The 27,094-nt window shown below is 37.2% G+C and overlaps 1 protein-coding gene across 2 annotated transcripts in view; it reads left to right on the forward strand.

Moving 5' to 3' along the window:
- grm8a (glutamate receptor, metabotropic 8a) overlaps nucleotides 1-27,094 on the forward strand; it is a 141,385-nt gene that overhangs the window by 28,183 nt on the left and 86,108 nt on the right. Inside the window, exon 1 of one of the 2 annotated variants that reach the window (XM_043237156.1) lies at nucleotides 22,720-22,767. The exons of the other annotated variant lie outside the window; for it this stretch is intronic. The gene's annotated coding sequence lies outside the window, so the exon portion shown is untranslated. Of the gene's footprint in view, nucleotides 1-22,719; nucleotides 22,768-27,094 lie in introns of those variants that run through there. 2 annotated transcript variants of the gene reach the window in all.

The raw sequence follows: 27,094 nt of genomic DNA on the forward strand, positions 1-27,094 counted from the left end.
AAAGTGGGCTTGGTTTTAGCAAACAGCAGCTGAGAGATTCTGACCTCAGCGGGTGATGAATGCATAATTAAGTAAAGAATAAATGAGATCAAGAAAATCACTTTGCGCTCAACTCCAGGTATTATGTCACAGTTGATTCATTACGCTTTATCTGCGGGAATGCTGCAGCGCTTTGATCAATTTAACAATCAATATGAAATTATGTATATTGATATTAAATTGCCTTTAATACCAAATAAATATCTGCACTGTGTCTCGTATTGATTATGAGGCAAACGTTCCCATCAGACTGAATTAATTTATATGTGCACATTACCTGTAATTAGATCTGCAGAATAAGGTCTGTTGCAGACACATTTAGATGTGTGAATCCCCAGGCGTCTCACATTCCCACTCAATTACTCCTTCACTGCAGCCTTTTTTTAGCCGCGTTCTGTTTGTCGGTAAAAAAAAATGTGCGAGGGAAAACTCTACTTTTAGCATTAAAAAAATAAATATTCAAGTGCATTCGATTTTAGTGTGTATATGAGTGAAAACATGATTTTTGAAAAAGAAACAAAAGCTTAATTCATATATAAATGTGTGTGTGTATATATATATATATATATATATATATATATATATATATATATATATATATACACACATACATACACATGCATATTATATTATATTTCCGTCTAAACTACATCCTCGGTATATGACTGGTATTGCAATTGTGCATATTTAGCCACTATTATTTCTAAAGACGCAAGCTTGCATTTAGGTCATTGGCTTCCTCTAGCAGAGCTTTTCCTGTCTAAAAAAAAAACACGAAAGCGAATCAGTCCTCTGTGATTAGGGAGCTTCCCGTGTATCTAGCGGTTCGTTCTGCGCTCACATGCTCTGACCTTCAAAGGTAACGGAGATACTGGGATCTCACAGTGCCGGGGGCAAAGATCGGCCACGAAACAGGAAGAATGCGAGCAAGAGAGGGAGAAGAGAGTTTAAAGAGCAGCGCTATCAGGGGTACTTGAGAAATGATTAACCCCGGAGGGGGCAGGAGCACAATCCTTCTCCATCGGCTGACAACATTAATTGGCTGCTCCCATTAAGCACAGGGGCTGATGGGAAAAGATGCCTGTGGGCGTTTGGGAATATGTATTAGGAATCCATACAGTTTGCGCGCATGACAAAGCCCTAGACACTAACTTCAAGTGCGTTTCTGGAAAGTAATAGCAGCAATGCAGCAGAAGGAATTGTATTTAAGCAACTTTTTAAGCTTTGGTTCTGCTCGAATGATTCAGTTCAGTGTTTGTATAGCGCTTTTTACCATATATATCACTCCAGCTTTCCTCATCCTCAGGCTGGAACATGTTGAGACTCCTTTATGCATGCATATATAAAAGTTAATTGAATCTAAACTCACTGTATTAGTGGTAATATTGGCTAATTTGTTGCATAATTGATTTTACTGATTAAAATGACTAGGTAATGTAAGGAAATGTTATGATGAATCTTGTTTTCCTTTGGCTGCACATGAGAAAGACGTTATATATCTATATTTTATAAATGTGCTTAAAAATGCAGGTTACCAATTACAATACATTATGCAAATATTATTAAAATAGTGAAACTATTAATCCCGATTAATTGCAAAAATAAAATTAGATGTCTTGTGTGTTTACATACACAAGCATTCATGCACATATTTAAGAAAAATATGTTTATATATTCAATATATTTATATATAATATAATATATAAGAATATAAATATACAAATCAAGTATTTTTGTTTTAAATAGGACTTTTTTAGATTACGGTGACAATAAAGTTATTATAAATAATAGTTATCGTTGTGAAAACACTGAATAGACATTAGCTTTAGAAATAAATATTTAATTTCAACACACAAAAATACTAATAAATAGGGAAATATTAAATTATATATAAAAAAAGATGCTGGTCTTAATAAGTGAATCATTCAATCATTCATTTTATTGATTCGTACAAATGGCTGATTCATTCAGAAACTTTCATTCATTCAGTTACTCTCTGCTTTTTAAACAGAAGACGGCATCCTCCGGAGGTCGCATTTGTAGGCTGCATACATCATAAACAGATCTTATTTTAGACCATTAACAGTTATAAATTTGACCGTTAATCTTAACTAGGCGTAAACCGTTGTATTATGCTTGTGTCTCAGGAATATAATGCTCAGTTAACTCAAATAAACCAGGCTCGATGAACGTCCAACTAAAGTGTTTCAGAAATGAAATGTTCCATTAGTGGTGTATAAATAATACTTTTAAGAACAATAATAAAGACCAGACAACTCTGAACAAATGTTCTATGGATGTTTGATTATAACTTTGAGAGAACCTTGTGTAATGTGAGCCAAACTGCGGGATGAAAGCATTGTGTAAAGTGTACACGGCTGAGGAATATCAGTATTGTGCTGGTGAAATGTATGTGAGATGTGCTGCTGTAGGAGTGTGTGTGTTTGCGCGCGGCAGACTGTTGAACCCAGTGTGAAAAAAGATCAAAATATCAAGCGCTCATATCAAAAGCGACAGCCCTGGCTGAAGATGATATGCATCCTTTTACACTTCAAACATGCTCTTTGAAGTATTTCCCACATATTTTTCTGTTTGTGCAAATTTGTCTGCGTGCATAACTAGTTTTGTGTGTTGGATGTATGGAATGTGAGGATATCCGTATATTAGTTGATGCTTCTCAGACACTTGCCGAGGGAAACTGTGAAGAGCTTCAGGAGAGTCCAGTCCAGAACCAGTCTTATCTCTAATAGAATTAGATCTGAAGACATTACCAGGAAGTATTGCTTATATTTTTAACCGCCTTTCTTTCATACTGGAATCCTGGTTATTTTTCAGTCCCTCTGTGCCTTTAATCTGGTTACCAGAGTAAACATCAGCTTTCTTGTACTGTTACCAGATCATCTCATCTCTGCCGCATAGCATCTAATATCTGCCTCTGGACGGAACTGAAATACATATATATATATATATACATATACATACACACACACACACACACACACATATAATGTATATGTATATATTTATGTGTGTATATATATATATATATATATATATATATATATATATATATATATATATATATATATATATACACACACAAATATATACATGTATGTGTGTGTGTGTGTAAACAACAACTACAAAAATTATTATTATTCTTATTATTAACATTAATAATATTATCAACAAGAAAAATAATTATTATTTTTGTAAATTATTATCATTGGTCAGGTAGAAAAAAAAAATAAAAATGCTTGTATGAAGGAGAATAAAGTCTAAAAATAATTAATAAAAAATCAAATAAAAATAATAATCACTTGTAATTTGAAATCGCCTCATTAAATATGCTTTATATCAATTACATGAATCTAAATTCTAAATAAAATTCTAAATAATTTCTAAAAACAAAAACGGTCCTATTTTTGATTAAATAAATTGTTGTCATGTATAAGTCACTTTAAGTCTCTATACATTACACATTATACTTGGAGATTTAGGTTTGTTGCACTCCGTTTAATGCAATCGAAAAACTATGCTTGGCAAAGCATACTTTAAGCTTCACATATTCTTAGCGTCGTTGATTCAGTTAAACGTTACTATGCGGCTTGTTTGTACAGCTAGCAAGCACATGCCACATCGCTATTAAACATCAAGCTCTGCGGAGTTAATGCATGCCTGCATGTGCTCCAACCAATTAAAAAATAGTCACGGATTATCATAGCAGTGATTCAAAACGTCAAGAATGCATGGTGCAATGGTGTGCGGCTGCTTCTGTTCGGAAACTGATGCTGCAGCCTGCGCTAACGTCGTATCTGTTCAGACCAAGAGCGCCGCTGGAGAGGCTAGGCGTGGGTTTTTTTGGAGGACTGCTAGTCTGTTGAAGGTGAGAGTGTATGATGGGCACTCGCTGTCCAGATCTCTGTGACTCACAGCGGTTCCCCGTCAGCCAGCGGCCTCCTGATTTATGAGTTTGGAGAACCACAAATAATCTCCCTGACACCCAGAAACCCCTCTGTCATATAATGTATCTCTTGCTCATCTTTCATCGCTTTTCTAGCCTTTTCCTTCTGTTATTGGTGGAAAGCAGATATTTATGACTTAAAGAACCGCTGCCATCGTTAATCTTCAAAAAAACAACAAAAAGCAGCAGTATCACGAGAGTTGCTTGTGCTTTGCTTAAACACATTTTGCTTACGCTTATCTTTTACTTAGATATTTTGGTGAAGTTTTAAAAAAAGATAGGTGTGAGGTGAATGTGATGTTTTCGTCAGCTTTGGGTACACGTCTAGGAAAGCTCATGCCTTAAATTGGTGTTAAAAGGGAATTATTTAAGTGCTTTTAAGTAGGGGTTTAAGTATGTACTTAAGTATCGATGTGATTTCGCAACATTTATTGTTTTTTGTAAAATACACATTTACACATTTGTGATGTTAAACCTTCTACCTTTAAAATAAATGAACTTTAATTAGGGTTTGACCACTTTATGTACTTTATGCGTGCTTATGTTAGTAAAAGTTGTTAAAGCATAATTATTTTTAAATGTACTTTTTTTAAAACCTTTATTTTGACATCATCATTTCAAAGTTAAAAGTGTACTCAAAACACGTAGCTATAAAAGTGTCTCTTTAAATCCACTTAAGTGGCATTTTATTTCAGTATTATCTTAACCTCAAGTACAGTTCATAGTAAATATACTAGTATATGCAAAATACTATTAATATTAATATATTAAATATATTTTACCTGTACGTTTGACATTATTAGAAACTGCATTAAAAAAACTTGTACTTAAGTGTGAAAGTGTACTATTTCTTAATGCATGCTTAAGTAGCCTTTTATTTAATTAGTATGCTATTCGCAAGAACAGCTTTTTTTAAATCTATATTTTTAAGATTTGAAATATACTACAATATGCAACTGCGTATCTTTCGCTGGGCTTTTCCTGTCCGGTCAGGAAATGACAAAATGCGAACAAGTGTGTTTCTAAATGCGGAGGTGTAACGGTTTGGTCCTGAGACTCCGTAGGCGCTTCCCGTTGGCCGTGGCCCAGACAGACCCGGCTGGTTCCGCTCCGCTCGGCTGAACGCTCCGTCCCCGATGCAGGATGTGCCTGGGCTTCCCTCCGGCGGGGCAGAAGGTTGGAGCGGGTCTGTGGAGGGCTGCGGTCCCTCACGCCTCCACCAGCAGAACACCTGCCAACCTGAGCTCCACGGCCAGGACCCCAGAATCCTCTCTGCTCGCGCCGCAACAGATGGAGGAGTCTCACTGTCAGCTCAGGCCTGAGACCAGCTTCATATCCTGCTGCATCAGAACCTTCACCTATCTACCTAAATTCTGCCATTTATATTATTCTTTCTATTGTCCTTTCATTGTCTCTCTGTTTGTTGATTTCTATAATCTACCATTCTGTCATTTTATCTAATATCATTTTCTGTCTTTCTGATGTTCTGATGTTCTATCATTTAAGTCATCTATCTATCTATCTATCTATCTATCTATCTATCTATCTATCTATCTATCTATCTGTCTGTCTGTCTGTCTGTCTGTCTGTCTGTCTGTCTGTCTGTCTATCTATCTATCTATCTATCTATCTATCTATCTATTTACCTACCTACATATCTATCTATCTATCTATCTATCTATCTATCTATCTATCTATCTATCTATCTATCTATCTATCTATCTATCTATCTATCTATCTATCTATCTATCTATCTATCTACCTACCTACCTATCTATCTATCTATCTATCTATCTATCTATCTATCTATCTATCTATCTATCTATCTATCTATCTATCTATCTATCTATCTATCTATCTATCTATCTATCTATCTATCTACCTATCTATCAGTCTATCTATCTATCTATCTATCTATCTATCTATCTATCTATCTATCTATCTATCTATCTATCTACCTACCTACCTACCTACCTACCTACCTACCTATCTATCTATCTATCTATCTATCTATCTATCTATCTATCTATCTATCTATCTATCTATCTATCTACCTACCTACCTCCTACCTATCTATCTATCTATCTATCTATCTATCTATCTATCTATCTATCTATCTACCTACCTACCTACCTATCTATCTATCTATCTATCTATCTATCTATCTATCTATCTATCTATCTATCTATCTATCTATCTATCTATCTATCTATCTACCTACCTACCTACCTACCTACCTACCTATCTATCTATCTATCTATCTATCTATCTATCTATCTATCTATCTATCTATCTATCTATCTATCTACCTACCTACCTACCTACCTACCTACCTATCTATCTATCTATCTATCTATCTATCTATCTATCTATCTATCTATCTATCTATCTACCTACCTATGTCTATCTACCTATCTATCGTTTAACATTCTATTCTATTCTATTCTGTTCTGTTCTGTTCTGTTCTGTTCTGTTGTTCTGTTTTGTAGTGTTTGTGTTAGCACGTCTCGTCTCTCGGCTGTCGCTGTGAGCTTTTCCCGTCTTGAATTTTTAATAAGTGACACAAAACAGGAAGCTGCTGAATCAGTGTGTGACACATGAGAAAGCGATGAAAAGAGAACGATGAAGAGCAGAGATGAAAGACGGGCGGACTGTAGTTATAATTCATCTTTTCTGAGATTTCCTCTCATTTATAGACTGAACTTGAGACCAAAGGATGCATTTGATCCCCGCTGCACCCGCATTACGTTATGCGTTAGTTTCCCCGTGGAAAAGATGGAGGGAGACCGGCGGAATTGACACGCTAAAAGAAAAGGTCTGTCTCAAACCGTTTCATTTCACAGGAAATGATGCACCTGTAATAGCTCTGTCAGTTTGGCCTGATGTTGTTTTCGTCTGTCAGGATCCCGGCCGGGTGAATCCAACCAAAATATGCCAGCTCATATTTCACACCAAAATCAAAACAAAAAGCTAAAATATTTTGCCTTTATGATTGAAGTTTTCTGAAGGATTGTGATATTATTTTCATTGCGATGAAACATATTTAGGTTTGCAGTATTATATTTTGACTATGTCCAGACATTCCATTTATTAATTTATTTATTTTTTTAAATTTATTTTATTATCCAGACATTTCATTTCATTTCAGTTTTCATATATATTTATATGGTATATATATATATATATATATATATATATATATATATATATATATATATATATATATATATAATAAAAATCAAATAGTAATATTAAAATATCAATTACATATTAAAATACGTATTATTTAATATTTATTATGCGTTATTGAATCAACACGAAGTTCAATGCAACAAATACCATGATAGTGGACATTTTTAAAACATATTATTACTTAATACCAAGTATGTGTTTGCATCACAGTACAGATCATTCATGACAATTCATTATTGATTATGTTTTTGCGTTAGAGTAATAGAGTAATAATAGTTTTGTATGAAAATAATGGAATATGCCTATTATTAACAGACTACCAAAAAATGAAGAATTCAAACAAACACAAAGATACTATTAAGATAGACACGTATGCATATGTTACTTTAATATGCATTACAGTACGTGCATCATCACAGTGTGTGCATTTTTGGTTGCAGGTGATAGGATAAGTTCGGTGAAAGAGGTTGACCCGTGTTAACCGCAGACTCTGGAGCAGGAGAGCTGTCACGATGGCTGGATTTCAGACGTGTTTTATAGATCTGCATGTCTGACGGATTCCCAGTCGATGCTCTGGCTTCGGTCCGCTGTAGAGAAACCGCACAGAATACCGTCTTAATTGTGCTCCTGAAAAAAGCCTTCTCTTGAGCCACTCTGACGAACTACAGACCGGATACAAAGGGCTAATTAACTTAGCTTGTCCGTAGCGGACGAGAGAATTCTCCCGTTAAATGCGAAGAAAATGAATCGCTGCCACAACACGAGTCAACTTTACCCCCGGCTTTTGATCATTGCGTTCAATCACCGCTGTTTGGCAACAAAGTCAGTTTCACCTTTTCATTCGGAATCCTTTTAAAAAGGAACGGCTTTTTATTGGATTTGAATTCACGCTAAATGCCACCGAGAGGAGAAATCGAATGTCAAAGAGGGAGACTTTGTCCTCGAAGTTGACAGGTTTGAGGCCCATTTTTTGAATCAGTCAAAGCTCTGGGACAGCGCTTCATTTCATTGTTCATGAATTGAAACGAATGGTTGCCTGCGTGTTGGCAGAGGGTTGGGGAAAGTTGTTAGGAGTAGAGTGTTATTATATTTTGATGAACGATTGCTGATATTCGTTTGAAATCGCATGCACCGATGAATCATTCATAAGGCCGAGAGTGTGTATTGGTAAAGTAAATCTGTTGACCTATGCATGCTCTCCTGACACCGAACGCAGGGTCGAGAGCTCTGTTTACTACCGTCACACTCCGATATAATCACGGATGAAACCCGTTCTGATAAACAGCATTAATGCTGAAGCCGTCCGCCGTGACCTTTCTCGTCTGGTTGTGTCGAGCCGTCTGTTATCTTTTACATCGCTCTGATAACAGCAGGGACTCTGCTTCTCCTCCGGCCGTCAGGAGACTCTGTTACTCGTGCCCTTCTACAACCTTCATTTATTAAAAAGAATATTTTCCAATTAAGTGTAATTATCATGAATAATTTGGATAGGTACTAAAAATAATATGAAAAAAAAATACAAACAGCAACAATAAATGTGCTGTGTAATAATTGTAAATCATTTATTATCATTATTTAATTAAGAATTGATATTAATATCTAATTAAGAGTAATATAATATTTATAATTATATTATAATTAATACTACTGCTTCTAATTATTCCTAATAACTATACTGTAAATAGTAGTAGTAGTTATTATTTTGAACAATTGATAAACCAATAATAATGATGATGATGGGGATGATTTTAAACCAACTAAATAAGCCTTATTATTATTATTATTATATTATTATTATTATTATTATTATTATTATTATTATTTGGAACAATTGACCCAATACTAATAATAACATTAATAAGGATTATTTAATTGGTTTAAAATTATTATTATGATTATTTTGTACAATTGAACCAATAATAATAATAATAATAATAATAATAATAATAATGAGGATGATTTTAAAATAACTAAATAATCCTTATTATTTTGAATCACTGAGCACATAATAATAATAATAATAATAATAATAATAATAATAATAATAATAATAATAATAATAATAATAATAAGGCTTATTTATTTCCTATTATAGTTTTATGTGCAATCAAAAAAACAACAACAGAAAACAAGCTATTAAACAAGAAAACACTGGATAGTCCTCTTGCACAGGTGCACAGGTTTTTTCATTGTAGAATAATGCGCACTGATCAGTCATTCACAATATGACCAGAAACGTGTATTAGTAAAAAGACGGCCAATTTTGATTTCAGTTTGAATTCATTTCTCTCCAGTCGAATAGAAGTGAAATATCATACTTTCTAACGTACACGTGTCTCCAGAAAGACAACAAGCATGGCGAGGTTTGAACGCTGCTTTCTGAAGCTCCCACGGGAAGCACTTATTAGCGGCTCTGTGTCGGAGGTGTCCCGGGAGCGATCGCTCCTTCAGGTGAACGCCGAGTCCAGAGCCGAGCAGACGCCAGCTGGGTGTCTTCCTGCACACAGCACGAAAGCATCCTGTGTTTCTGCCTCGATTCACACATCTGTGTGTGACTCAGGCCCAAAGACACACGCTCACTTAAAGCACTATTCAGATGCAGATGACTCCTCCTGACTTCATTGTGCTTTACACTCGCTACCGGGTCCATTAAAGGAGAAACGTCATGCTAGGCTGAGCAAAACAAACCAATAAAACAAGACCTGAAATGCATAAAACACACACTGAACGCTTGCCGGTGATGAGTCACTGCCCATCAAAGCTTTCACGAAAACCGTTTGATTTGTAGCTACATGTTAGTGAGATGCAACTATTTTTTTTTAAATCATGCATTTTTTCATTCATGCAATAAACCAAGTATTTTTGTGTATACATGTATATATTAGAAAAAAAAAACATGTTAGGTTTATATATTAAATATATAATGTAAAATATTTAAATGCATGTACATATTTTCTAAATGTATACTGTATGAGTGCGTATTTATATATGAATAATAAATGCACTTTTTATATCGGATGCAATTAATGCAAAGATTTTTAACACCGATTTTGAAGAAGCAGCGAATCGGCGTCATTTAAGTCCATTAAATGACTTTAAAGGTGGTCAAAATTAGGTGGCTGTTGAAAGAGTTTTGTGTGGCCCTTCTTACGCGCAAAAACCTTAACATACTGCGTGAAACACGAGCAACATGAAACCACAAATATCAAAGCCAGTCTTCGCGGGCATGTCAGACATCCTCCACACTTGACTTCAGATTGCGTCTGCTCTCGATTTCATCACCTATTCATAATCCCAGACTTCGCATAATATTAGAAGTGTGGTGGAACATATAGATCTGAAACCAAACCCCGGGGCTTTTACAACCACTCGCAGGTCTGAGGTTTCGCTTTGAAAGCGACGTCTCCATTTAGCAGCACATCTGTAATGTATCTCAAGAAATCAAGCGCGCAAACAGCGTGTTATGGATCTGCTCAGGTTGTTTTGTATTCTAAAAGGTGTTTTAGTTGCTCCCTGGAGAGCCGCGTGCTTCTGTGTTCTTGTGTTAGAGAGGCAGTGTTGTGGATTCTCCGCACGAGCTGAATTAATCGACTCTGACAGCTTTGTGCTTCAGACCTAAATACGGTTTTTAGTACCTTCTGGCTACTGCCTTTCTTGAGCTCAAAGTTTTCTATCCACACCCACTCCATTCATCCAGTTTTCACCCGTGGACTTTGTTTTGATTCACATTGTGTGTCAGGCTGGGCTGGGCGTACAGTAACTTTGGGCTCTTCGTCCAGGGTTTTCCATTCCTCCAGCATCCGCGGCTGATTTAAGCTTATCGCGTGTGACGTGCTGACTGTGAACTGGCCCGAACGATCCGGGGTTGAATGGAAGTCAAGAGTGTCCTGGAGGTGCCCTCTTTACACTTCACTTCTCAATAACACCCCAGAGACTGATCACACACTGATCTGTTAGCCTCTCGTTAGTGAAGGGGTGATGGGAATCATTTTAGTGCATGCAATGCCTTTCAAAACTTTGGGGTCGGGAAGATGTTTATTAAGAAGAAATTTGTACTGTTAGTTGGCAAGGATGCATTAGAAAAAATTGATTGTTGATCTGGTAAATTCAGCATTGAAGAGTGGATGGATGAACCGATGGATGGATGGATGGACGGATGGACTGTTGGATGGCTGGATGGATGAATGATAAAATTAAATCTATAGAATATAAAATATGGATAGAGATAATGAATGGATGGATAGATAAAAGTTGGTAAAATAATATCTACAGAATATACAGTAGATAGAGATAATGGATGGATGGATGATACGATGGATGGATGGATGGATGGATGGATGGACAGATGGATGGATGGATGAATGAACAAATAGTAGATGGATGGATGGATAATGGATGTAAAGATGGACTGTTGGATGGATAAATGGATGGATGAATGATAGAATAATATCTATAGAATATAGAATATGGATAGAGATAATGAATGATGGGTAGATAGTGGATGGATGGATGGATGGATGGATAGATAAAAGTTGGTAAAATAATATCAATAGAATACAGTAGATAGAGATAATGGATAGATAGATAGATAAATGGATGGATGGATGGATGGATGGATGGATGATAGAATAATATCTATAGAAAATAGATAAAGATAATGAATGAATGAAGGAATGGATGGACAGATGGATGGACGGATGGATGGATGGCCAAATAATAGATGGATGGATGGATAATGGATGGATGTACAGATGGATTGTTGGATGGATAAATGGATGGATGGATGATAGAATAATATCTATAGAATATAGGATATTGATAGAGATAATGATGGATGATAATGGATGGATGGATGGATGGCCAAATAATAGATGGATGGATGAAGATAATGATAGATGGATAGATACAGATGGATTGTTGGATGGATAAATGGATGAAAGAGATTTGAAAGAGATTTTTCCCCTTATTTCCCTGAAGCTCTGTGGTGTAATATCTGGAGCTTGTGTAGATCACCGAAGCTCTGTTTCAGAGTAAGAGATGATTTGAGATATAATCCCGCGCTCTGAAAGCTTCCCCAGCACATATTAGTGAGTTTCTGAGAGACAAGCGCCTCTCACAAACAGGCAGCGAACAACACGGCATCAGCGTGGGCTCATTCTGTCCAAATGAGCAAACTCAGAGGCGCTTGTTCCTGTCGTCTGCGGGTCACTGGAGCTTCACCGCTCTGACACTCACTGCCAGGTGTCTGCTGCCTACTGCCTTTACCGCTCGTTTGCAGCGGTTCAGGGGTGGCAGGCTTGTGGGAAGATGTTTTGCTGTGGAATATCTCCAGCATCAGAGTCTAATGGATTAACAGGGCTTTGAGACCTCAGTGGTTTTACTGCATGTTCGGCCTACACAGTCTCTCAGAGAAAGGTCACACTAACAGTGTTTACTGCTTCTCTCGATGGACATTTTAATGTCAGAGGATCCAATGCTTCTGACAGATGCACTTCCTTTTCTGTATGTAGATGTATATAAAAATCAATATGAATAAATAAATAGAGAATTACTAAACGTATCATTAGTGGTATTATAATTATTATAAGAAATCTTTATCTAATTATTTGTATTATAGTTATCTAAAAAAAACACTGAGTGATTTTTATTGTTTTTTATTAATAATAATTTATTTAACCTTTATTAAACCTTAAATAATTCATCTAAAATAAATGAATACGATTTTATTTACTAATTTATTTATATCATATTAGACATATTAGTTATTATAACTATATTATATTATTCTATATTATATTATATAAAGTCTATTATTTAAATCTTGGCTCATGCATATAAAAATAATTATATATTTTTTTTTTATTATTTAATATTATAAATTCTAAAACTATTTATTACTTTTTAAGATAATTATTATCTTAACAATGTAAAAATAATTATGAAATTCCTGCATTTTTTAATAACATTTTCATAATTTATATTACATTTATAATAAATATTTTATTTATAGAATTGTTTAAAAAATTACAAAAATTTAAATAAATGCAAAATTTTATATTTAATATAATATTAAATATAATATTATATTTAATATAATATTTAATAATTTTTTTACATTTCTATTATGAATGATATATATATGTCATTCATAAAAAATGTCTCAAACTTTAACACCCTTTAATACTGTTCTCTCGCTCCGTTTCGCTCGGTTTCTTATTAATGGTTTTGGGGGTAAAAGAGGTTTACAGTGTTAACAGCCCCGTCATCTCTTCATCAAACTCTCAAACAAAAGTGAGAGCGCTGTGGCGGATCATTATCTAAAGTGCAGAACAAGCATGGCGCTGTAGTTCACACGAAACGTATCAATTAATCCATCAGCGCCATTAATTATTAAAAGCATGCATCGTAATTAACGGATCCAGGAGGAGGAGAGTGGAAACACGAACGCAGTCTCTGGCCTCTGCTGTCATCTGCAGGTATTTGCATGCTTATCGCTTCTGTTTGAAGTTTAGAAATGAACTCGGTTAATTACTAAATTAGCAGGACATGCTCCCGATCCCCTCAGGCTGCACTGCTAAATGTCACCCAAATGCCACTGTGATCCGTGCAGAAATTTCTGTCGAATTTAGGGGAGAAACATGGAGTCGTGTTCACTTTCTCTCTTCGGCTGCGGCCCATTTCACTCTGTTCTGCGCTGTTTTGTAGTATTAATAGTGCTCGCTAATGTGTATTCGGGCCGTAGCGTAGCGCACCGGATGATGAACTTGTTTGACTGTAAAGGTGAAGTGTGAAATGCAGCAGTTGAGCTAAAACTTGTGTCAACACCTGTGTTTGAACTGATCTCACGGCGGTTCGTCTCATTTAGTCTTGCTTATGACACTCTGATGCTTAGTTTTAGGGATGAAACTGCATGCTTGCTTTTTCCTCCAAAAATCATGTGAGTAGCGTTGAAATAGTTAATGCTACATTTAGCTAAATGGGTAGTTCGCCAGAAAATGAGCTAAAAATGTGGAGTTTGGAAAAATGTAGCATTCCATCACTTGCTCGGAAATGGATGCTCTGCAGTGAATGGGTGCCATCACAATGTGTCCAAAGTTGGTGAAATGAGTTAACATATACTTGTAAAGTTTCTGATAGTCAGCATGTTGTTGCATCAAAATAAAGTGATATTAAGTAGACAGTCTACTAATACTCATTCTGACGGCACCCATTCACTGCAGAGCATCCATCGTTGAGCAAAGGTTAACGATCTGATGTTAGTATAGCATAAATACTGTTTGAAATCTGTTTTGCTATAGTTTTGCATACTGTTTTGTCTACCACTGATTAAGTGTTGTCCGTGAATTTAGTTGTCTTTATGCCCTTAAATTATTTTGATGAGGATGTTTTTTGTTCCTTTAGTTGTGACTAACAAGTAGAATAAAATAATGCCTGCTTAAACAATGTAGACAGCCATTAGCATCGCAAAAAGTGTCCGAGTAGCCGATCGCCTGAGCGAGGAAGGACATTTAATATGGACGGTGACATTTGGAGGTCTTGAACTCCAGAACGCAGCGAAGCCAGACAGGCATTTGAGTCCCTGAACATTTCACTGAGTAACACTCCGCACTGTTCTGAGAGAAAAAGATCTCACATCACGAATTAAATGGATGAAACTCTGCACAAAGGAAGGAGTTTAGGGCTAGTGATGTGTGTTTTATTTTTAATGAAAGTCTAAGGTCACAGGTTATGTTCAGAATAAAATAGTACTGCGTTGCACACTGTCTACTTATATATAAAGCATACTTATATGTAATATAAAAAATTATTTCATTAAAATCTAAATTCAGTTGATATATATTGAAATAAACTGTGTATTTATATACAAATATAAGAATATAGATATATAAATAACTATAACGGAGTTATTTTACAAGGTTCCTCTGGTAGTGGGCGGAGCTAACACGCCAACAGCATTCTCATTGGCTGGCGCTCACCTATTGTCATTCCTGTTCTCATTTCAGCAAATGAACGTGAGCGGACGCAGACAACGTGATTAGCATTCATGAACCCAGCAGCTCATTAATCCTAGCGCGTTTTATACAGTTATTAGTAGAAGAATTCATAGTAGTTTTATCACTGTAATAATCACAACTAATTCGTTTTTTTAAAGTAACGTGCCCAACACTGATGCGTACCCAGCCGTTGTTGACACAGCATTGTTTTACAGTCTTGCATAGGGAAAGCATTATCCCGATGAGCATCGACCGCGAGCTCTTTGAATGTGGACCGCAGGGGCTCCCCGTAGACATAAATACTTAATACATGACCAAAGCATTATTGTCTATAACGTTCATTATTCATTTCGGCTTCAAAACAGCCGTAAAAAGGTCACCCTGTTTCCCCGAGCAGCTCATTGGCAGCCGTGGAGGTTTGAGAGACTCACACTGAGCGCTTGAGTGTTTGACACGACACGTTACGGCGTCATTAGATGCCATATGTCATGCATTTTAATCGTGCGTGCCATTTTTTTATCATATTTTAACGGAGGAACATCACGCAGTCGTCCCACCGCACGGCAACTGAAGTGAAAAAAGATGATTAAAATGCTGCACAAACACTTCCTATACATTTTAATCTGCAAAAAACGTCTGTATGTTATGTCAGCTACACTTATGTTCATGATTAATGTCAGACGCTTGGCTTAACTCAATGTCAAGAAGATTCAAGCTTCCTATAGTTAGTATGCATAAAGGAAATTGTGACTGACACAATGAAACCTCTTCTGAATTGCTAGAGGGTGTTTTTTTTTTTATATTACCACAAAAATAAAATCACTCATCTCTCCTTTAAACAAGTTACAGTTACAGTACAGTGGACGTGAACCGAAACAGTCCTTAAATGTTAAGAATTAAACGTACAGCCACGAAACATGAACTTTATTAAAACAGTAATAGCTAAAAAACGAACTACATTTATATTCAACTCTGTAAAAAAATTCTAAAAAGTGGTTTAAACAGCTTTAATCCGAAATAATGCACATCTTAACAGAAAAGCAAATGTAGGTTCTTTTATAAATGCTTCAAAAAAGGCTCTGTTCAAATCTATTGTAAGTGTTTGACTGTAACATTGTTTTTTTTTTAACACTGAATATTTATTTTTTGCGTTTTTCCCTGGTAAAGAAGAACCTGAAAAGTTTTCTATTTCCACTTCTCAGTAAAAAGGAAGCTTGTTATTGTGAATTACAGCGTTACCTTATTCATTTATTTACTTACTTAAGAATGAATGTAAACGTGACTTTATGAAAAACTATGCATTTCATCTTTTTAAAAAGACTTGCATGTTGTGATTTTTTTTTACGACTTCGTATGTAAATGTGTACGTTTGCAAGACCATTTTTTAGCAGTCTGGCTTTTCGTCTGGCAGTGTTGTTTTGGGAGCCTCAAATTTTTAAAATGAGTTTTAAAGTGCAAGTTTTTGAAAACGATACCATTATCGTCTCATTATGAACTGCAAGAAGACCATTTAGTTAAACCACTGAAGCGGAAACTGTTCAATGTATGGGCGCGTAGTGTCTCTTCACAAAGCAACATCGCTAACCGCTGGCTCGGCGCGCATTATACAGCGTTTTAGTCATTTTTGCCAATACGTGTGAATGGGGGGATGGCTTTGTGCATGCAAAGGTTTTTAAAATATGGTATTCAGTTTAAAGTACGTCGTTGAATGCCTCCCCAAGTCTTCACTCTTTCCAGTCGCCCGTGTATTATCAAAGCTCAGGTCTACTTGTTACTCATGAAAAATGAAGTCTTTGTTCTGGCAGGGATGGCTTTTTGATTGCCTAATTTTATTCGGCTCAGTGCCCAGTGGAGCGCTTTCACAGGCCACCGGCGCGCCTCCTTCCATCAGCTCCCTGTCAGACGTCTGATGGAGTCACCCGGAGCCGCGGCTGGTGGTTGTGATGTGTTGAGTTCCCACCGTCGGCTTTTTCCGAAGCAGCCGTGCTCGGGGTGGTGCGATGTTCACATGTAAAGCAGCACGCCTGCGGCTACGCTTTCGTATCGCAGATTCCGTGCTCGCCTTTCAGATATGAATGCATCTTCTCTTCGACAAAAAGATCAGGTTACAATCAGAGATGATATGAGAGCAATTAGGTGGCATCTCAGCGTGCTGCCGATTGTGATTTTAATGAAAAATACATGAGTGTGTCAGGCCGGTGCGCCAAGACGTCCGCATGCAAGCGGAGCCGGAAATGAAGTCACCTCGATAATATCGATAATATTTATGAGTAACTTAGAACCTGTCCTCCAAACAAAAAATGACCCTATAGGTAGTTGGTGCAAGCACTATTTAAGTTAGGCCTAAAACCTTCATCTGTCGTCACATGAAATGATAAATGCCAGTCATTAACAGTCAATATGTGTGTTTATTTAAATGCGATATCTGGTTTCTCGCCGATCTCATTGTAATTTGTACGCATTTTATTAGATGACCTCACCTAACCCGCTCCTAAACCTACTCCTTACTGAAATCACGCTAAAACGTCTTATGAGCACGTGCTGTTCTCTGGGATCGAACATGCTTACATGCAAAACATTGCAGATAAAAGACTACAAAACCTTAATATGAAAACGTCCTGTTGCCGAAAGGGCTGCAGTTGCAGCAAGCTCTGATGGGTCGTGTTTCAGGGATTTGCATAAAAGACCTATACTGGTGTATTAGTTGGAGGACAGGTTGGAAACTTACGTAATGCTGCAGACTTGATCTTCTGGCCACGCTTTGTTTAAATTATTGCGTGTTGGGTTGTGTTAAAAACACTGCAGCACTCGAGTATTGACCCACTCCACCACAGGTGGGATTCACAGTGGGAACCGGACCACACTTGACAGCAGAAAGCCGATGTTGCAGACGTAGAGGAACCCTGATATCCCTCCTCGACTGAAGCACCAGAGTCGCTGAAATGTTGCTTTCTTTTTGGGTGCAGACTGTTTAGTTGGAGTGTTATTATCATTGAGAGCAGACTGGTGTACATGAAGCGCTCCTTGTGTTCTTAGACTTGGCATCGAGGATTGATGTGAAGAGATTTTCAAAACCTCTTTCAAAACCTTCATAATATACTTCTGATCCGAGTCCTTTTCCTGTTTGAGACTTTCGCTGTCTGCAGGCTTTAGTGGAAAACTAGATTTCACAAGGCAAAAGTGCAGTAGCCCCTCACTGCAGAACGGGGGCGGAGACATGTAGGTTTAGAGTTGGAGGTGGGCTGGTTCAGCTATCAGGGGGCGGAGACATGTAGGTTTAGAATTGGAGGTGGGCGGGTTCAGCGACCAGGGGGCGGAGACATGTAGGTTTAGGGTTGAAGGTGGGCGGGTTCAGCGTTCAGGGGCGGAGACATGTAGATTTAGGGGTGGAGGCAAGTGAGTTAAGCAGTCAGGGGGCGGAGACATGTAGGTTTAGGGGTGGAGGGTTTAGGGGTGGGGTGGGCGGGTTCAGCGATCGGGGCGGAGACATGTAGGTTTAGGGTTGGAGGTGGGCCGGTTCAGTGATCAGGGGCTGGAGACATGTAGGTTTAGGGTTGGAGGTGGGCGGGTTCAGCGATCAGGGGGCGGAGACATCTAGGTTTAGGGGTGGAGGTGGGTGGGTTCAGCGGTCAGGGGCAGAGACATGTAGGTTTAGGGTTGGAGGTGGGCGGGTTCAGCGATCAGGGGGCGGAGACATGTAGGTTTATGCAGGTATATGTAATATGGGAGATTCAACCTCGCATCTTGGATCTTGTGTTCTGCAGTGAGGACCATCTTCAAAAGTGAGGGGTTTTGGGTGACTGCTGGCTGGTTTCTCACTAGAATTTTTTTTTTTCAAATTGGACTGGTAGTAATTTTCAGTACTTAGCATTAAGAAAAATGTGAAATGTTTCTATAAGTAATTTTCCCACTTTCCATTTCTGCCTATTAGTGAACTATTAAAGATAGCTGTTAAGTTGCAATAAATGAGACAATGATATAATATCAGCAACAACAACATTATATTTATATTATGTTTTTTTTTCCACTTTAGAAACATATTATATAAGTGCTTTTATAAATGATGTTCTTCACATTGCTGCTTTTAAGCGCTCTGGAAATTGACCTCATTCACTTACATTGTGAGTACTTCAAAATCGCACACTTCATTCCTTGTGATTTTTCTTAGAAATTGCTAGTAAATCTCACTAATGACTACAGAGTGTCAAAGTCATTCTTTCGAAGTCATTATGTAGTCATAGTCATAGCCATTCAGTTTATACTTACAGTAAATATCCCATCAAGCTCAGCTTGAATGCAACAGTAACATCCTATCATTTTCTTAAATGTCACGTGCATTTGAATTAATTGCAATTCTTTGATTTATAAAATCCATTCCACCCCTAATGTAGCATGTTAAGTGTAATTTTCCATATTCTGCTGAAAGTGGCACCAGCGCGGACACTCAATGCAAATCAAATGCCCCCTGATAACTTAAAAATTCAATCAGGCTTGCGCTCTGCGAACAGCACCGCCGCTGAACTCCAGTATGTTACTTAATCTTTTCAATTACAGCAGCAGGAATGAATCTCTTAAGGCTTTTTTCCTACAGGAGATAAGAGAGGTTGAATTCAGTCATGTTTTTACTCTGAATGAGAGACTACAATAAAGAATGTCATAGTGTCAGTGAATATAATAAAATCATAACATCATTGCTCTGTTTTATGGCCTATGTGTGGTGCATACAACAACTAACTAGAAATAGTCCAAAAATACATTGTATGGGTACAATTTAAAAAAAAAAATTTTATGCCAGAAATTATTAGTACATTAAGAAAAGATTATGTTCCAAGAAGATATTTTGTAAATCTCCTACCATAAATATATCTAAAATTACTTTAATTACTTTTACGGACTACTTTAAGGGTGATTTTATCCTAAAGAAACATACATCAATGTATAAATCTCAATTTTGAAAAAAATGACTTTTGACTAGTTTTTATGGTCCAGGGTCACAAATAATAGGCCATTCTACAGAAGTAGTAAATATGCTTTTTTGTTGTTTTTTCCTTTTCAAGCATGTTTACAAAAGTTCTGAAAAATATGAACAATTAATTTAGATACAGTGGTTTATATGTTCTCCCTTTCCTTCAGCCTTGTCTGAGACTACCGGAGGTAATACCGTTGCAATTAATGTTTTAATTGTTTTGCTTCAGCAATACCAGTACATTTTCGATAGCACTATGCTGCCGGTTTTAAAATGGTTGGATGAGTTTGGTGCGGACGAACTTGACCGGCCTGAACAGACCCCTGATATCAACACCATCTTAGGGATGAATTGGAAATGAAATTGCACCAGACCTTCTCGTCCAGCATCAGTAAATAAATAGGCAAGAAGCCGTTCGCAGCTGCAAAGACGGACCACCTTCACATTTATGAGTATGCGGGTTAGAGATCTGACCTTTCAGAGTAAGACCACTATTAGAGAGAGAAATGATAGAAATTAGCGAGCTATCAGCGGAGTGACATGTTCTACCAGAAAAGGCTTTTTTTTTTAGAAGGTCTGGATCAATATTCGAGAGGTTTGGAAAGTCAGAGAGCAGATTTAAGGACTTTATCAATATTATTCAAATTAGCAAGTGTGCCGCCATCGCTTATTTCTGAAGTTGAGTCAAGGCTGAAGGTAAATGATACTTTTCAAACCAGAGACCCTGAGCTCTCTGCCTTTAGCGCTAATCAACCCTTCAACGCCGGAGCGTCGAGCTGCATAGCAATTCAGCTAGTGCATTAGCGCTCGCGCTCTCCTTCTCATTTTCAGTCAACAATGTGATGGAGGCCTGCCAGGCACATTGATATTCAGAGAGAGCCATCAAACTCCTCAGCGGCTCTGACTCAGTCATCAAATCCTCCCGCCATCAAAAGTGCGACTGATGTTTGTCAAATTCGCCCTCACTGCGGAAACCGGGAAGAAATTAGCATGGAGGCTAATGCGTTCTGGAAAGTAATGGAAGCGCAGGGGCGATCAAAGAGGCATTAGACCCATGGTTTTAATTGGAGCAGCTGTGGGAGAGTTTGCTGACATCACTTACGCTGCAGCTGGGGATTAGGATGCGGTCTGACCACGGCGCGCTACTAGTAATAGTTATAAGTGATGCCGCCTACGGGTTTACATGAGAAGGATGACGAGGGGGTCTGGATTTGTCAGATAGCGTCAGCTTTAAAGGCAAGGCTGCGAAAAATAAAAAAAGATACGCTTCCCATGAGGCCGTTAATGATGCACATGCGTTTGACAGAGATAAATGGAGGGCTGGTTAGAATGTGTTTAAAGCGAGTAAGTGGGCAAACACACAATTACTGCATGAATACGGTGGGTTTTATATCTTATTAAATCTTAATGCGCCTATGCCTGATTTTGTACTACTGTACAGAAAATGCGCAAAATAAATCACATTTCTTTTTACACTGCTGTTCTAAATGAGCATGTTAATAATTTTTATTATACAGGAAATAATCGTGTGTACATGCTGTCTGATATTTTCTACTAAATGAGCGTTTTTCTTAAGGTCCTGCGCGTGGGTTCAGTAATTTCACATTTATGGCGATGTATAGGCTCTTTTCATTGCCATTAAAGTGAAAAAACTGAACATAAACATATAAGCCTGAGAAAAATACTCGTTTTAGAATGATTTCATATGGCATTTAGAGGCATTTATGTCTGAACCCTTTACACACACACACACACACACACACACACACACACACACACACACATACATATATATATATATATATATATATATATATATATATATATATATATATATATATATTTGCCATTTGGATATATGTGTGCATACTGTGTTTATTTTTATGTATATATAAATGCACATACATACAGTATATATTTTGATATTTACATATACGTTTATTTACATTTTTATTTATATATATATATATATATATATATATATATATATATATATATATATATATATATATATATAAAGCATGCATATATATATAAAACATACAAATATGTACATGCATGTGTTTTGCACAGAAACTTTTAATTTGTATGCAATCAATGGCGGTTAATCGCTAGACAGCACTAATAAAACATGAAACCTTGAACCTCTGGTTTTGACCGATCTTCTGTGCCGTGAGGTGTGATATGCAGCTCTCCTGTGTGAGTGAGAATGGAGCGAGCTGTGAGCTCAACCAATTCTCAGCTCGTCCCAGACAGAGACATCGTGATCCCAGAGGCTTAGCATGCTAATCTCTCACGTCTACTGAGATAGCAGTGTAGTATTACTATGTAGCACATTTTCATGTACCCTTCATGTACAGCTTGATATGTTAAACCTGCCATTCTGAAAGCCAGAGGTTATCATTGTTATTTTAAATAATAAAATAATCAAAATAATTATATATTAAAATAGATGTTTTTTTGTATTGTTCTAACTGGATTTCAATTTGTAATACTGATTTAATCCTATTAGTCATTTGTAAAATCCCTTTAACTAACCAAAATCGCTTCCTTAATGACATCATCTTCCAGGAAGTGACATCGTTGTGGAAGGAGAACAACAGCACTAGCAGGTAAAACAATTAGCATTGGATTTGAATGTGCTTTTAGTTGCTTCCTCACTCTAAACTATACATATAATTCAGTATTATATTGTCAGTGTTTCTAAGAGTCGTTATATTTTTGTGCAAACAATTACGTGTACTATTTTAGGGGCCTCGTTAAGTTTCAGAGTCTTAATATATTCTCTACAGCTTTGGTTTCTGTTCCCATTCATGCTTTCCTTCCCACTTTACAACTGATAAAAATACAGAATGCAGGATGCTATTATAAATATTTCTAAAAATGTTATAGTTAAATGTACCAATAAACAAATAAAGTTAGTGCGTCACAAATAATAAAGCTATAACTATTTAAAAGTTTATTTGTGGATCATTGAGCGTGACCGGTTGAGGTTTTCCTCATGCTACCCAAAATGTTATATATATATATATATATATATATATATATATATATATATATATATATATATATTTTTATGGACTGTTTTCAGTTTAGTATGACATATTCAATATTTCTCTCACTGAGCAAAGACTTTAGATCTTGATTTGTGTCCTGTTCCTTCTCGAAGGCAAAAACCTCTGAATTCAGTAGCCCTCCCGTGAGCCGTTCAGGTCAGAGGTTACCTGTTCCTGTATGATAGCGGTACTGTGTTGTTCTTGAGTCTGAAGCAAGCATCTCTTCATACGTGAAGAGGTAATGTGAGGTGATGGAGCCGGCGGTCTTGAGCGATCTCAACAGGCAGTTAAACCCCGTCAGCTAATCTGTCTCCTCCGCTGCCCGCAGCTCTGTCAGTCCAGCCGTCCAATCCGACAGGCCGTCCAGATGACGGATGAAACGGTCCGCCGCTGTGAAGCTGGAAGCCAGTGCGCAACCACCTGCCAATGCAGTGTGTCCCGTCGAAGCCCCCGTCGAGCAGAGAGGGCACCGTGCCCTGCAATTACACCCCGCTGCTGCCATTATCACTAGTGCACAATGTGAGCGATCCGCCTCATTGCGGGTGAAATGACCAGTTGCTGGGTGACATTCAGGGTTTGGGTCGTCGGGGCCTTTTCCGCTTTATTGTGGTCACTGCGTGCCGTCGATGGCATTTTCTGGACTCTTTTGGCAGGCGTTTTAGCTGTGATTCTCGGCGAGCGGCACGTCCTTTGTGTTGTCACCGAACGTGTTTGTAATGTTGCAGCGCCGAGAAATTGATCCGGTCTATTGCAGATGCTTACAGCTAAATGTGCCGTGCCTTCCGATGACGCCTTTGTTTGGACTGAGAGGGACTCATGACCTGCTTCCCGACATGTTTTTGGCCCGAAAAGCACATGAAACATGTTTGTTGTTTGGAATCGCTGCTAATTATGCAGCGTCTCTCCAGGGGTTTTAACTGCTTTAAAGGTTTCATTATGAATAAATTGGGGTCTGTTGTCAGTTGAGGTTTGCCTCGTTCCTGCCCAGGATCTCTTAATGTACTTAATTAAATTTAGTTTACTGTTGTATTTTATTTTATCTTTCTTCACTGTTTCTTAATCTTAAATATTATTATAAAACACAATATATTCTTATACAATCTTATGTATAAATCTAATCTAATAATATAAACATAATCCTAAATATAATAAAAAAAACACAAAAATTATATACTGTATTTATGGAATTATTTTCAAGTAAATGTACTTTTACTTTTTTAATTTAATTCAATTTAATTTTCTTAAATTTGATTACATTGTCATTTATTTTACCAGTGGAACCACTGAGCAAATTATACAGTGATTTTTAGGGGTACTACAGGGATCATTTTGGCCTGTTGTTGGTTGATGTCTTCTGCTACCCAAAAACCTTTTTTGTTGGTCTATTGGTCTATTATATAAATGCTGTTTAAAGCTACCATGGATTGATAATGACAGTAAGGCCCTGCTGCTTTGTCGATGGACTTTTCAATATTATCCTCATCGTCGGATCTGATCCAAATCAGCCTTCAGTTGCTATGGTTACATCCTCAGGTAGACTTTTAAAGCAATGCTTATTTCGCTATTGAAAATACATGGCCCAACTAAACTAAACTACAGTAAACTTTTCAAAAACCCAATTTTAAATCTACTATTCTCTCAAATGAACTATTCATAGGCTCAGTCCAGTCACCTCTTTGAGTCGAAACACTGATCCTGATAGTAAAGCAGTGCAGTGTCTTTAGGTTGAGGATGAGAGTATAAAATGCCTCCAGACATCCGTGATGCCCATCGAGTTTGACATCCTCTTTCTCACCCTTCAATCTACCATCAACCTTAATTTGAACGCTGAACTCAGAGAACGAGTTCATACGGCATCATCCTGAAATCCCATAATGCATATCATCTGAGCTACTGCATGCATCTCTAGCCTCTTCTAAAGTCTACATGATAGACTTTAGAAGAGGATGAAGGAATAAATGAAGAGCGGTTCTTTGCTGTGTGGTTTTGTGTGTATGCTGTTACTGATACAGTGGTATTATTAGACCAGTCGATGCTTCATTGAGTTATTTCATTGTGAACAGATCGAGGGTCACTTGTCTTAGAACGCATTAAAGTCTAACCCTTTGGTAAACCATTAGATAATAGCGGCACAAAACATCCTGTTCTTAATCATAGCAATCATAGATTTCTAACCCTTTGGCGTTTCCAACCAGATTGAAAATTGTAGAAACATCTAAATATCTATAACAATAAATTCTATTAATATTAAATATTGTTATATTAGTTGTATAGCTACGTATGCTTTTAAGCAGTTTACCATAAAAATAGGTTAAAGCAGTAACATGATTTGGTGAAATTGATCATTGAAAACTTTGGATTAGAATGATATTTTTTTAGGTTTTAGCCTATTAGTTTTGTGCTACTGCATGCATATGTTGACTCACACACTCATACTCATAAAACACAACAAACACACCTGGGAATCAGATCAGTGTAATCTCAACATACAAGACGCATTAATCAATGCAGCTGTAATTATGTGAGTCTGCTCGGTGTGTGTGTGTGTGTGTGTATGAGGCCACGCTTGCGCGTTGCACCCTTTGTTAAGGTCCATGTCTGCCTTATGTCGGACAATAAAGGTCTTAGCAAGGGTTAATTAGCAGTGCTGGAGAACCATCTATCAGCCGCTCAGTCAGGCAGCTCCATTATCCTCAAACACACACACAAACACCGTTCAAATGCACACACACGCACATGTATTTGTGTTTGGGGGATGTGTATGATCCTGTGACACGCAGTATTGCATTACAGCTTTATTTGATTGACCTCCCTATACAAAAAACACAAAGAAAATGCACATCATTCCAAAATTGCAGAGCATTCTGGGAGAGTTGTTCGTTTGTGGATGCGTCGATTAATTCCACAATTAACAGGAAAACTATTACATTATCTGTTTATATACTCTTCTTTTTTATTTCTCTCTTTAAGGAACGTTCTGGGTTATGCACTAAGTCATGCGCTGGCAGTGATGTCAATTAATGTAAATAAATACTGCTTTTACGGTAAGGAAGTAGACAGACAGCATGACGTCTACGTGCAGGTTCATAAAAATATCTATTAGCATCATTAACTTTTAAACTAACCATTAATTGTTAAAATAAAACCGCATTCAAAATAGCAATACAGTTTATTATAAATATCCCAACTCATTAAATGAATAAAAATGCGATAAGTCTAGGGCATGTCAGTTTTTTTGTTTTTTTTCCCGAGGGACGATTTGACATTGTAATCTGCGGTAATTGACGTTATGTCACAAATGCTGTCAGCAGCTTATGCCGTTCTTTTATCCATTAAAGAGGTCTCGGGTTGGCCATTCTCTGCGGATTATTAGGTCTTAAATGCTCAAGGATCTCTTCATCACGTCCTGTTTTGTAATACCGCAGATCTGTCACAAACATCCCATTGTCTCATTCTTCTCGTCCTTGGCCTCAGGTCTGTTTTGTCCCTCCGTTCTCACGTCTTCGATGGCCTGTTCTCCTAATGTCAATGCATTAGCGCGACGGCACGCGGCTGCATTTTCATACATCATTTGGATGTGTTGAGCTTCTTTTACAGCTCTTGGCCAGAACATCTCGCGCTGACTTCTTTATAGCAGTGTTTTTATCGGCTGCTATCATAAACTACAACCGCTCAATATCTGCTCAATACCGAAGTCCTCATTCAGCGGGCTTTAAAGCTGCATTCATGAAATGCATCGGAGGCTTGAGTTTACAGGTAAACTTTTTTTCCTTTTATTTTTTAAGTGTTTGTTGAATTATACAGCGATAGCTTGAGGAAATGTTGAAAAAGCGGATTACTGAGGATTGAGAGTTTATTGACTGTAAAAAGCAAACACTTTTAC

This window comes from Puntigrus tetrazona, chromosome 4 (assembly GCF_018831695.1).
Source record: "Puntigrus tetrazona isolate hp1 chromosome 4, ASM1883169v1, whole genome shotgun sequence".
Lineage (NCBI taxonomy): Eukaryota > Metazoa > Chordata > Actinopteri > Cypriniformes > Cyprinidae > Puntigrus > Puntigrus tetrazona.